This window comes from Microcebus murinus, chromosome 5 (assembly GCF_040939455.1).
Source record: "Microcebus murinus isolate Inina chromosome 5, M.murinus_Inina_mat1.0, whole genome shotgun sequence".
Taxonomy (NCBI): domain Eukaryota; kingdom Metazoa; phylum Chordata; class Mammalia; order Primates; family Cheirogaleidae; genus Microcebus; species Microcebus murinus.
This window is the reverse complement of record NC_134108.1, coordinates 48096536-48106145: the sequence shown is the minus strand read 5'-3', so window position 1 is coordinate 48106145 and position 9610 is coordinate 48096536. Positions and strand designations below refer to the sequence as shown.

Below are 9610 nucleotides of genomic sequence, written 5' to 3'. Positions count from 1 at the left end.
AGTGTTGATTAGCAGGGAAGACCCATAGAGAATTATAGGTGGAGATTAGGGTGTACTGGCTGAGCTTTGGAAATCATATGTAATTGATTACGTATCAGTCATATGTGCTCCTCAGTAAATGAAATTAGCTTCTAATTAGTACCATGCCTTTACTAACTTGCTTAAGTAGTAGTATAAAAGGGTTCTTATTACTAAGTTGATTACCAGGAAGGTTTAGCATAAAGTTTGTACTAGATTGAATGAGTCAGGTCAGCTTGGATCATTGACCTTAACTTTTATTTTATCAGCCATTTCCATGAGTTTCCATTAAGTAATATACTGTAAACATTGGTTCAAAGCAGATTCAGTATCTTTTTCCATCTTGTGACTTCAAGTTCTGTGACTTTTGTGATGCATGTGAGTGTTCTGACTTCATCTGTTCCTCTGACTGTGGTCTTTTACCATGGAATTCACAGGATCAAATGAGTGACTGCCCAGAATAAGAATCATCCAGGTTAGATAAACACCATGAAGCAAAATATATGAATGAGTGAATAAATAAGTAAAACATAACATGCAAAATTCCAAAGTACTCAATGGAAAATAACTAAAATACAGGCTTTCAAGAGTTGGCATCTTATAGCTGTATTTGCAAATACTGTGGGATTTAAGCAACTGAGTGAATAGGAAAGTTGACTAAATTTTGTATTTCTTGTCCTCACAATATTTTGATAATTACTGGATTGATGCAGTGCTGTTTTGTTCCTTCCGTATTTATAAACGAAACACCTTTTTTTAGTGTTTCTAAACATAAAATCAACTTGGTATGAAATCAAGTGGTTGGAACACTTTTGACTTATTTTAAGCATGTTGATTGAAAGTTTCATTGAAGAAGTTTTCAGTCAACATGATCAATTTGATTCTGTAATGAGCATAGCACCTAATGTTTTGAGGTGCTCTGTTTTGAGGACCAATGCTCAAAAGTGGATTTTGTTCTTGAACAGTATCCCAGTAGATTTGATGACGTTTGTTGGCTTGAGGTCTGATTTTTTTCCTAATAGATTTAAGAATTATAATATTGAAAACCTGCACATTTGTGTAGAACACAGCATAGAAAAATGAGAACTAGTTTGAATAGCAATCTAAATTAATCTTTAGTATGATAGAGAAGGGAAAGTTTTGGTGCCATAATTTCTCCTTTCATTGGTGTTGGACTTAAATCAATTGAAATGTATTTCTGTACCACATTAAGCTTCAATAAAAATTTAATTGTCTAGTGACATCCAGAAAGATTTCTGTTGACCTGTTTTTTAAATAGTCTACATAACCAGATACTATACTATTTAAAAATAAAAATGTGCATTTGTGCATGTGGAGTTAGAGAAGTCAGTTTGAAGGTAGAAGGTTCTGGCCTTTATCATAGATTGGGCTCTTAACACATGGGGGTGTTAACACATGGGTGATAAAACTAAGCTTAGGCCGGGCGCTGTGGCTCACGCCTGTAATCCTAGCTCTTGGGAGGCCGAGGCGGGCGGATTGCTCAAGGTCAGGAGTTCAAAACCAGCCTGAGCAAGAGCGAGACCCCGTCTCTACTATAAATAGAAAGAAATTAATTGGCCAACTGATATATATATAAAAAATTAGCCGGGCATGGTGGCGCATGCCTGTAGTCCCAGCTACCCGGGAGGCTGAGGCAGAAGGATCACTCGAGCCCAGGAGTTTGAGGTTGCTGTGAGCCAGGCTGACGCCACGGCACTCACTCTAGCCTGGGCAACAAAGTGAGACTCTGTCTCAAAAAAAAAAAAAAAAAAACTAAGCTTAATTTGTTCATAGTTATCGCTGCTAAACTAAAACAAATTTATAAGCTTGATCATTTTCGTAACTAGGCAAAATTTCAGTTCTACAGTCTCTTATCTGAAAAAATATTGTGACAGTATATAGTCTGATCTTTTCTCAGGATAATCTTAAGTTAGAAAATATTTTATTTCCTTGTTTTCTCTCTTTCCTTTTGTTTTTTGTTTTTTTTTGCCATGGGGTCTTACTCTGTCACTCCTGCCTCAGCCTCCCAAGTTGCTGCATTATAAGCAAGAACCTCTGTTCCCAGCTCTTTTCCCAAGTAAAAGATGTCCTACAAAAGCAAAATGTTATATATGTACCTACTTCATAAGGTTCATTTATTGGAAACAGGTAAGTGAATTTTGGGGATTACTAATACAGTCATGGTGCTTGCATCATAGGCACATAGCTAGGTGGTAGATGTCATATAACATTATTTCATTCTCCTGGAAAATAAATTGTGAACAATCAATCCCTGGCTCCCTATCTTCAGAATTCACATTCTTTTCCACCTTTCTCTTATTCCTGTCATGAAAGAGGTGCTGCTCTTGTGGATTCCATTCCTTCCTGTTTTCAGAGGCTATGTTCCATGATGTCTTTCCTTTTTTATTTGTATTTTTAGTGTCTCGCCCTGAGTCAGGGCTGACTGTTGATCACTCTCTTGAAATATTTCCATAGATTTTTCTGATTGTCCTCACACTTTTCTTCTCAGGGTCCTCCACAGGCCTCTTTGGTACTCCCTTGAATGGTGGCAAATGTCCAAATTCTTGCTCCAAAACTGAACTCCCCAGAGTACTTGTAATACTCTCCATTTTCCTGACTGCTCAACAGAACCCTATGATGTAATTAAGGAACAAAGCCAGAATCCTGTAACTATAGATGGCAAGAAAATCATCAAAGGGATTTGCCAAGGGTGGTCCAGTATGCTGTTTTCAGAGATCAGGTCCTATGTTGCCCAGGCTAGTCTTGAATTGCTAGAATCAAGGGATCCTTCCATTTTAGCTCCACACCCTTGTCAGGACAAAAGCATCTCCCATATCTCGACCCAGACAATTAAGCAACCGCCCCCCTCTTGCCCCAGCAGGACTCCTTCAGCTTTTTTCACCATAGATAGATAGACCTAGGGTGTTCTTCACCACAAAACTTTGTATAATGCTTTTACTCAGCAAATTTTTGAGGTTCAGCCATCCTTATTGCTGAGTAGTGTTACATTGTATACCACAATTTTTTACCCATTCTCCTGTGTTCCTGGTTTCCAATGTTTGACAAATGAGTGAAATTATTATGAATATTTGCATACAAGTATTTTTGTGGCTTCTGGATATGTAGCAGTATCTGATTTTAATCTGCCGTTCTCTGACTAATGAACGTGTTCTGTTTATCAGCCTTTAATATATCTTTCGATATAAATGTACATTTTAAAATTAGGATGGTTTTCATAAATACTGAGTTATAGGAATCCTTAATGTATTTTGAATACAAGTTCTTTGTCAGATTTATTGCAAGTATTTTTTCTCATTGTGTGTCTTGACTTTCACATGCCTTACTGTCCTAATGAGCAGAAGTTATCTTCATACACATCTTAAGTTCTCAATTTTTTAAATGGATCTATCTAAATCTGCCCATCTCCAGACTGTGATTGCAATCTTCTGGTTTTTCATATAACATTATAGTTTAAACTTCTACATTTAGGTCTGTCAATCTCAAAATGAATTTCTGTATGTGGTATGAGGTAGGGTTTGCTCATTTTATTCCCATCAAATTATTAGCAGAATTTGGTAAAAAAATAAGACTTCCTTTCTTCATTGAATTTGGACTTATAAGTGTAGGTCTATTTCTGGAGTAGATTCTCTTACATGGATGAACTTTAGTCTATACATGTTCTAATATCTAATTTTCTTTTTGTCTTGAATAGCAGTGGTCTAAAAAGCCAGATGAGAGATTATGATTAGAGTTGAGTTAGATCTCATAATGTGGATAAGTGTTTTGTAAAGAGACAGTGTTTGGCTGTGTTGGGCAGGCTGGAGTGCAGTGGCATGATTGTAGCTTACTGCATCCTCAGACTCCTGGGCTCAAGATCCTGATGCCTGAGTCTCCTTGACCACAGGCATGAGCACCACCACTGCTGTCTTTTTCTTTTTTGTTTGCTTTTTTGTATAGATGGGTCTTTGCCCAGTCTTTATTAACCTGGCCTCAAGCAATTCTCTTGCCCTGGCTTCCCAAAGTGCTGGGATTATAGGGGTGACCACTTCACCTGGGGCCTTCCAGCCAGGGTACATAGCTCATTTAAGTCATCGTTATTTCTCTTAGCGATGTATTTTATAATTTTTGTTGTCTTTCATGATTTCTTGTAGCATGTATCTTAGGTTTCTTCATGTTAGTGTGAAGTAGACTTTTTAATTTCTTTTTCCAAGTTGTACTAGTGTATAGAAATGCAAATTTTTTATTTTTTTGTTTTTATTTTAATTTAACTTTTTACTTTTTTTCATCGTCTGGTTTAGTCATCCAATAAGATAGAAATGCAATTTAAAAAATTTTTTTGTATTCCAGTGGTTAGCATACATGTTGAGTAGAAGTGGTAAGAGCTGTGACTAAGGTGAGGTACATAACAAAATAAAATTTAAGGTGGCTTTCAGGGCAGTGGAAGTATAGAGTGGGCATCTGAATGTGACTACTTCTTTGCATTTTGTTCCCTAGGTGTCTTGCCTTGCTTCATTCTCTTGTCCTGTTCTCTATTAAGGGCTTGCACCCTTGTCCTGTTCCCAGTTTTAGGAAAAATACATTGAGTATTCCATCAGTGTTTGCTAGTTTTATGTCAAGTCTTCCTTTCACACCCACCTAAAACGAGAATTCCACTGTTTCACTTCTGACTTTACAATTCACACAAATTCCCCATCCTTGATGGCATGTTCGGTTCTGGTGACTTCAGCCTCACCTTTTAGCATCTTAGATATAAAGGATGTTGAGATGAACCCCAAAGCCTGCAAAATAAAGAGAATCAATGTAACCCAGTGCTCATGAGAATACACAAATATACCTTTTTTTTTTTTTTCTTGCTAGTAGCCTGGCAAACAGTTCCTAGGGAGGACAATATGACATACATTTATAGCCTGGATTTCTCAGAATATACACAGCTGTATACAAAGTCAAACATAGAAACAACCTAAACATCAAAAAATAGGTTAATATGGTCATAAGGCCTATGTAATTCCATACAACTAGATAAAACTACAAGAATTTCACAAATACTGATTCACTATGAATTAAATGCCCATCATAGTGCTAGGTGCTGAGAATATAAAAATGAAAGCCATAATCTCTGCCCCTTGGGGGACCTCAGTCTAGTCTCTACTATCTAGAGGAAGCAGACTGGTTAACAAATAACATGAGTAGGATGACACAGGCATGCACATGGAGGACAGCCTTTGTGGAGGTTGGGAGAGATTTATAGGAGAGTTCATCTTTGAGATGACTGAAGAGTCCCCTAGATCTGTAGTCCAGTGCCCAGGCCCTGTATCACTGCCTTGGCTCCACCCCAAACTCCCCTGTCCACGGAAAAATTGTCTTCTGTGAAACCTGTCCCTGGTGTCAAAGATGTGGGGTCATCTGCTCTAGATGACAATCAAGGGTGTGGCATTGTAAGGCAGATCTACTCACAAAGACACTAATGTGAAATGCTTCTAGAAATTCCATTTACCTGGTATGAGGAGGGGAGTGAGTTAAGATGGCTTGAAAGATTGGGGTGGATTCCACCGTGCTACACCAAGAGCTGTCCCTGGTTTGAGGCATTTGTTCCCTTAGTTACCAGGAGTACTGGCAGCTCAATTTCAAGTATTTGGAGTAATGGGAGACGGGGACTTAAAAGGACAGAAAAGGTAATCCCTGTGCAGTTTCGATTTGAAAGTCAGGAGACCAGTTAGACTAGAGAGAAATGTTAGGGCTAACGTGAAGAAGTGGCAGGAACAGAAGAGGATAAATATGAGGCTAAGGAGGTTAAAAAGTAGACCTAAAGAGTTTTACGCTTGTCATCCTCTCACTCTGGGAGGCCAAGGCGGGAGGATTGCTGAAAGTCAGGTGTTGGAAACCAGCCTGAGCAAGAGGGAGACCCCGTCTCTACTAAAAATAGAAATTAATAAGCCAACTAAAAATATATAGAAAAAACTAGCCGGGTATGGTGGTGCATGCCTGTAGTCCCAGCTCTTCAGGAGGCTGAGGCAGAAGGATTGCTTCAGCCCAGGAGTTTGAGGTTGCTGTGAGCTAGGCTGACGCCACGGCATTCAAGCCCGGGCAACACAGTGAGACTCTGTCTCAAAAAAGAAGAAACCCAGATTGTGCTTGCTTTGGCAGCCTGGTGCTAAAATTGGAACAATACAGAGAAGAGTAAGATTTTTTTAAATAATAAAAATGTGGGCCGGGCGCGGTGGCTCACACCTGTAATCTTAGCACTCTGGGTGGCTGAGCAGGTGGATTGCTCGAGGTCAGGAGTTCAAAACCAGCCTGAGCAAGAGCGAGACCCCATCTCTACTATAAACAGAAAGAAATTAATTGGCCAACTAATATATATAGAAAAAATTAGCCAGGCATGGTGGCGCATGTCTGTAGTCCCAGCTACTCGGGAGGCTGAGGCAGCAGGATCGCTTGAGCCCAGGAGTTTGAGGTTGCTGTGAGCTAGGCTGATGCCACGGCACTCACTCTAGCCTGGGCAACAAAGCGAGACTCTGTCTCAAAAAATATATAATAGTAAAAATGAAGGAAATCTGGATTTGCTATGGTAGGATTGTGAGATTATGGGCATTTTCTTTTTTTTTTTTTTACACTCGGCACTTTTTAATCATCCCAAACTGAAACTCTGCACATTAAACAATAATTCCCGATCTCCCCTGCCCTCTCCCAGTTTCTGTCAATCAACCACCACACTCCCTTGCTGTCTCTGTGTTTGACTACTCTAGGTACCTCACATAAATGGAATTAGGCAATAGTTGTCCTTTTGCATCTGGCTTTTTGCACTTAGCATAATGTCTTCAAAGTGCATCCAGATTGCAGCATATGTCAGAATTTGCTTCCTTTTTTAGGCTTAATAATACTCCATCCTTCCATTGACTTCCAGGTTTAAAAAAATAATAATAATACTCCATCCTGATCTATATCTATCTCAGTCTTCATATGTAATTCCCCAGTTGTTTATTATGGATCCTCCAGCTGAAGATTAAAGAGGACCTTTTGTTACTGAAAACTAGGCCACTTGTCCACAAGGCCCAGTAAGAAGAATGAGGACAAGTCGTTTGAGGAGGAAGAAAAGAGGCATTTTATTACTTTGTCTAAAAATAAGGAGGATGGAGACACTTGTCTGAAATGCCATTGTCCTCTATGGGCACGTTCAGAAGGATTTTTTTTGAGATAGAGTCTCGCTTTGTTGCCCAGGCTAGAGTGAGTGCCATGGCATCAGCCTAGCTCACAGCAACCTCAAACTCCTGGGCTCAAGCGATCCTGCTGCCTCAGCCTCCCGAGTTGCTGGGACTACAGGCACGAGCCACCATGTCCGGCTAATTTTTTTTATATATATATATTAGTTGGCCAATTGATTTCTTTCTATTTTTATAGTAGAGACGGGGTCTCGCTCAGGCTGGTTTTGAACTCCTGACCTCTAGCAATCCACCCGCCTCAGCCTCCTAGAGTGCTAGGATTACAGGGGTGAGCCACCGCGCCCGGCCGGTACCAGTTTTTATTTTCAATCTGTCGCAGACTGATGCTTTTGTAAACTGCAATAAAAGTAAAAATGAATTTTTAAGAGAATACTAAAAATAATGTCCTCAGTTTAAAAAATTAATATAGGCAGCAGACAAAATTACTCTGCCAAATACTTAACTAAACTCTAAACACATCCTCTTTAGTTTCTGTGCTCATCCTGTTGCAAACGAGACTGATACTAGTCAAAAGAGACCACTCCTTGTAGCTTCTACACTTTTAGAGTGTAGAAGCTGGGAAACGAGAGGGGACATAGGGTCATCTTCCTGCCATTGTGTAGGTCATGCCATCCTTATAAAGAAGCAGGGATCTAAATGGCATTTAAGGCCAGATGCTACCTCCGCTGCATAGCTCACTCATTCAGTTTAAAAGAATTGCCAGTACTACCTCTCCTCAGGAGATGAATTCTATCTGATAAGGCAGAATAATTCTGGATAATTCTTTAAAAGTTTTTATTAGATATTAAAGTGATATTATAGTACATGTGAAATTAGAAAGTGTGACAACACCCATTTTCTAGAAGAACAAGCAGTTTTAGTTTCTTAGAGCTGAAGTATAGATCATCCCATTTAAAATCATCATTGTTACTATACTGGGGCAAGACTTCTCAAGGACATTATAGAACCTGATTGAAGCAGCCTGACCTTTTTTTTGTGCACCAGACTATGACGTTTAATAAGTCCCTAATCTAGTAACTAAATGTTCTGTGTTTTTTAAAGCAATTTGATAAATCTCTTTTTACCAAAACGTCAAATGTTAACATTGTGGATTCTTTCACAAATACTGCATTGTGGGGCGACTTCTGGGGCCCCGCTCTTGGGGCCCCAGAACCTCGTCCACGAGTGTATAATAAAGCCACGTGGTTTGGCCCCCCAAAAAAAAAAAAAAATACTGCATTGTGACTAAATGGTAGTATATACCTGATGTACTACTTACTGTGTGTTCATAATATAAAAAGCTGTCAAGTATTACCAGTAAATAAAAGAAAGCCCCCTTTGTTTCCATTCAAAATAATGAGTAAGACATTGGAGCTGGAGACTTCTCTTTTTTAAGTATTAGATGCATTTTATGAAGATAAGTCAGCTACGAAAGTTTGGGGCTAAAATTAAATCACTACTGCACATTTTTTTAATGTATACTTTGTCAATTATCTTAATGGTATTTCTTTTTTTTTTTTTTTTTTTTTTGAGACAGAATCTCACTATGTTGCCGGGGATAGAGTGCCATGGTGTCAGCCTAGCTCACAGCAACCTCAAACTCCTGGGCTCAGGTGATCCTTCTGCCTCCACCTCCCAAATATCTGGGACTACAGGCTCTCACCAGGACACCTAGCTAATTTTTTCTATTTTTAGTAGAGATGAGATCTCTTACTCAGGCTGGTCTGGAACTCCTGAGCTTCAGTGATCCACCCATCTCAGCCTCCCAGAGTGCTAGGATTACAGGTGTGAGCCACCTCGCCCAGCCTCAGCAAAAATTTTAATAAGAAAAAAACTCTTGGTATGCAAAACACAGATGAATCTCAAAATAATGCTGAGTGAAAGAAGCAGACAAAAAAGAGTACATAGTGTATGATTCCATTTATAGAAAATTCTAGAAAATGCAAACTATTCTATAGTGACAGAAGCAAATCAGTGATTGCCTAAGGAGGGAAGGAGGTCCCAAGGGGCAGGAGGGAAGGTTTACAGAAGGGCAGGAGATTTTTAGAGATTGTTGATATGTTAATTATCTTGATTGTGGTGACAGCTTTACACATACGAAATTTTGTGTGTGATTTTTTTTGTTGCCTGTTATACCGCAGTGAAACTGTTTAAAATTCTGAAAGTTAACATATCTCCAGCAACAAAACTAAATTTTCTAATCATGGTTTCACCAAATTGGCCATCCTCCTTCCATGGAAAAGGTTTCTCATTCAAATTTTGTTTAGGACTGAGTGGATCAATTCAGATTTAAAAGACATAGTACAAGCTGTCATGTCAGGGTCAGTCGCTTCTATGAGAAAACATAAAACCCCGTAGACTGTGGGTGGAGGTTGGCCACCTTCCGAACCTGT

The 9610-nt window shown here is 39.1% G+C and overlaps 1 long non-coding RNA gene across 1 annotated transcript in view; it reads right to left on the bottom strand.

The window, feature by feature from the left end:
* Positions 1 to 189: 189 nt before the first annotated feature.
* Positions 190 to 9610, bottom strand: part of LOC142870943 (uncharacterized) — a 45652-nt gene continuing 36231 nt past the window's right edge. Inside the window, exons 2-3 of the long non-coding RNA XR_012919291.1 lie at positions 4751 to 4796; positions 190 to 469 (exon numbers count right to left, since the gene is read on the bottom strand). This is a non-coding gene — a long non-coding RNA (uncharacterized LOC142870943). The remainder of the gene's footprint in view (positions 470 to 4750; positions 4797 to 9610) is intronic.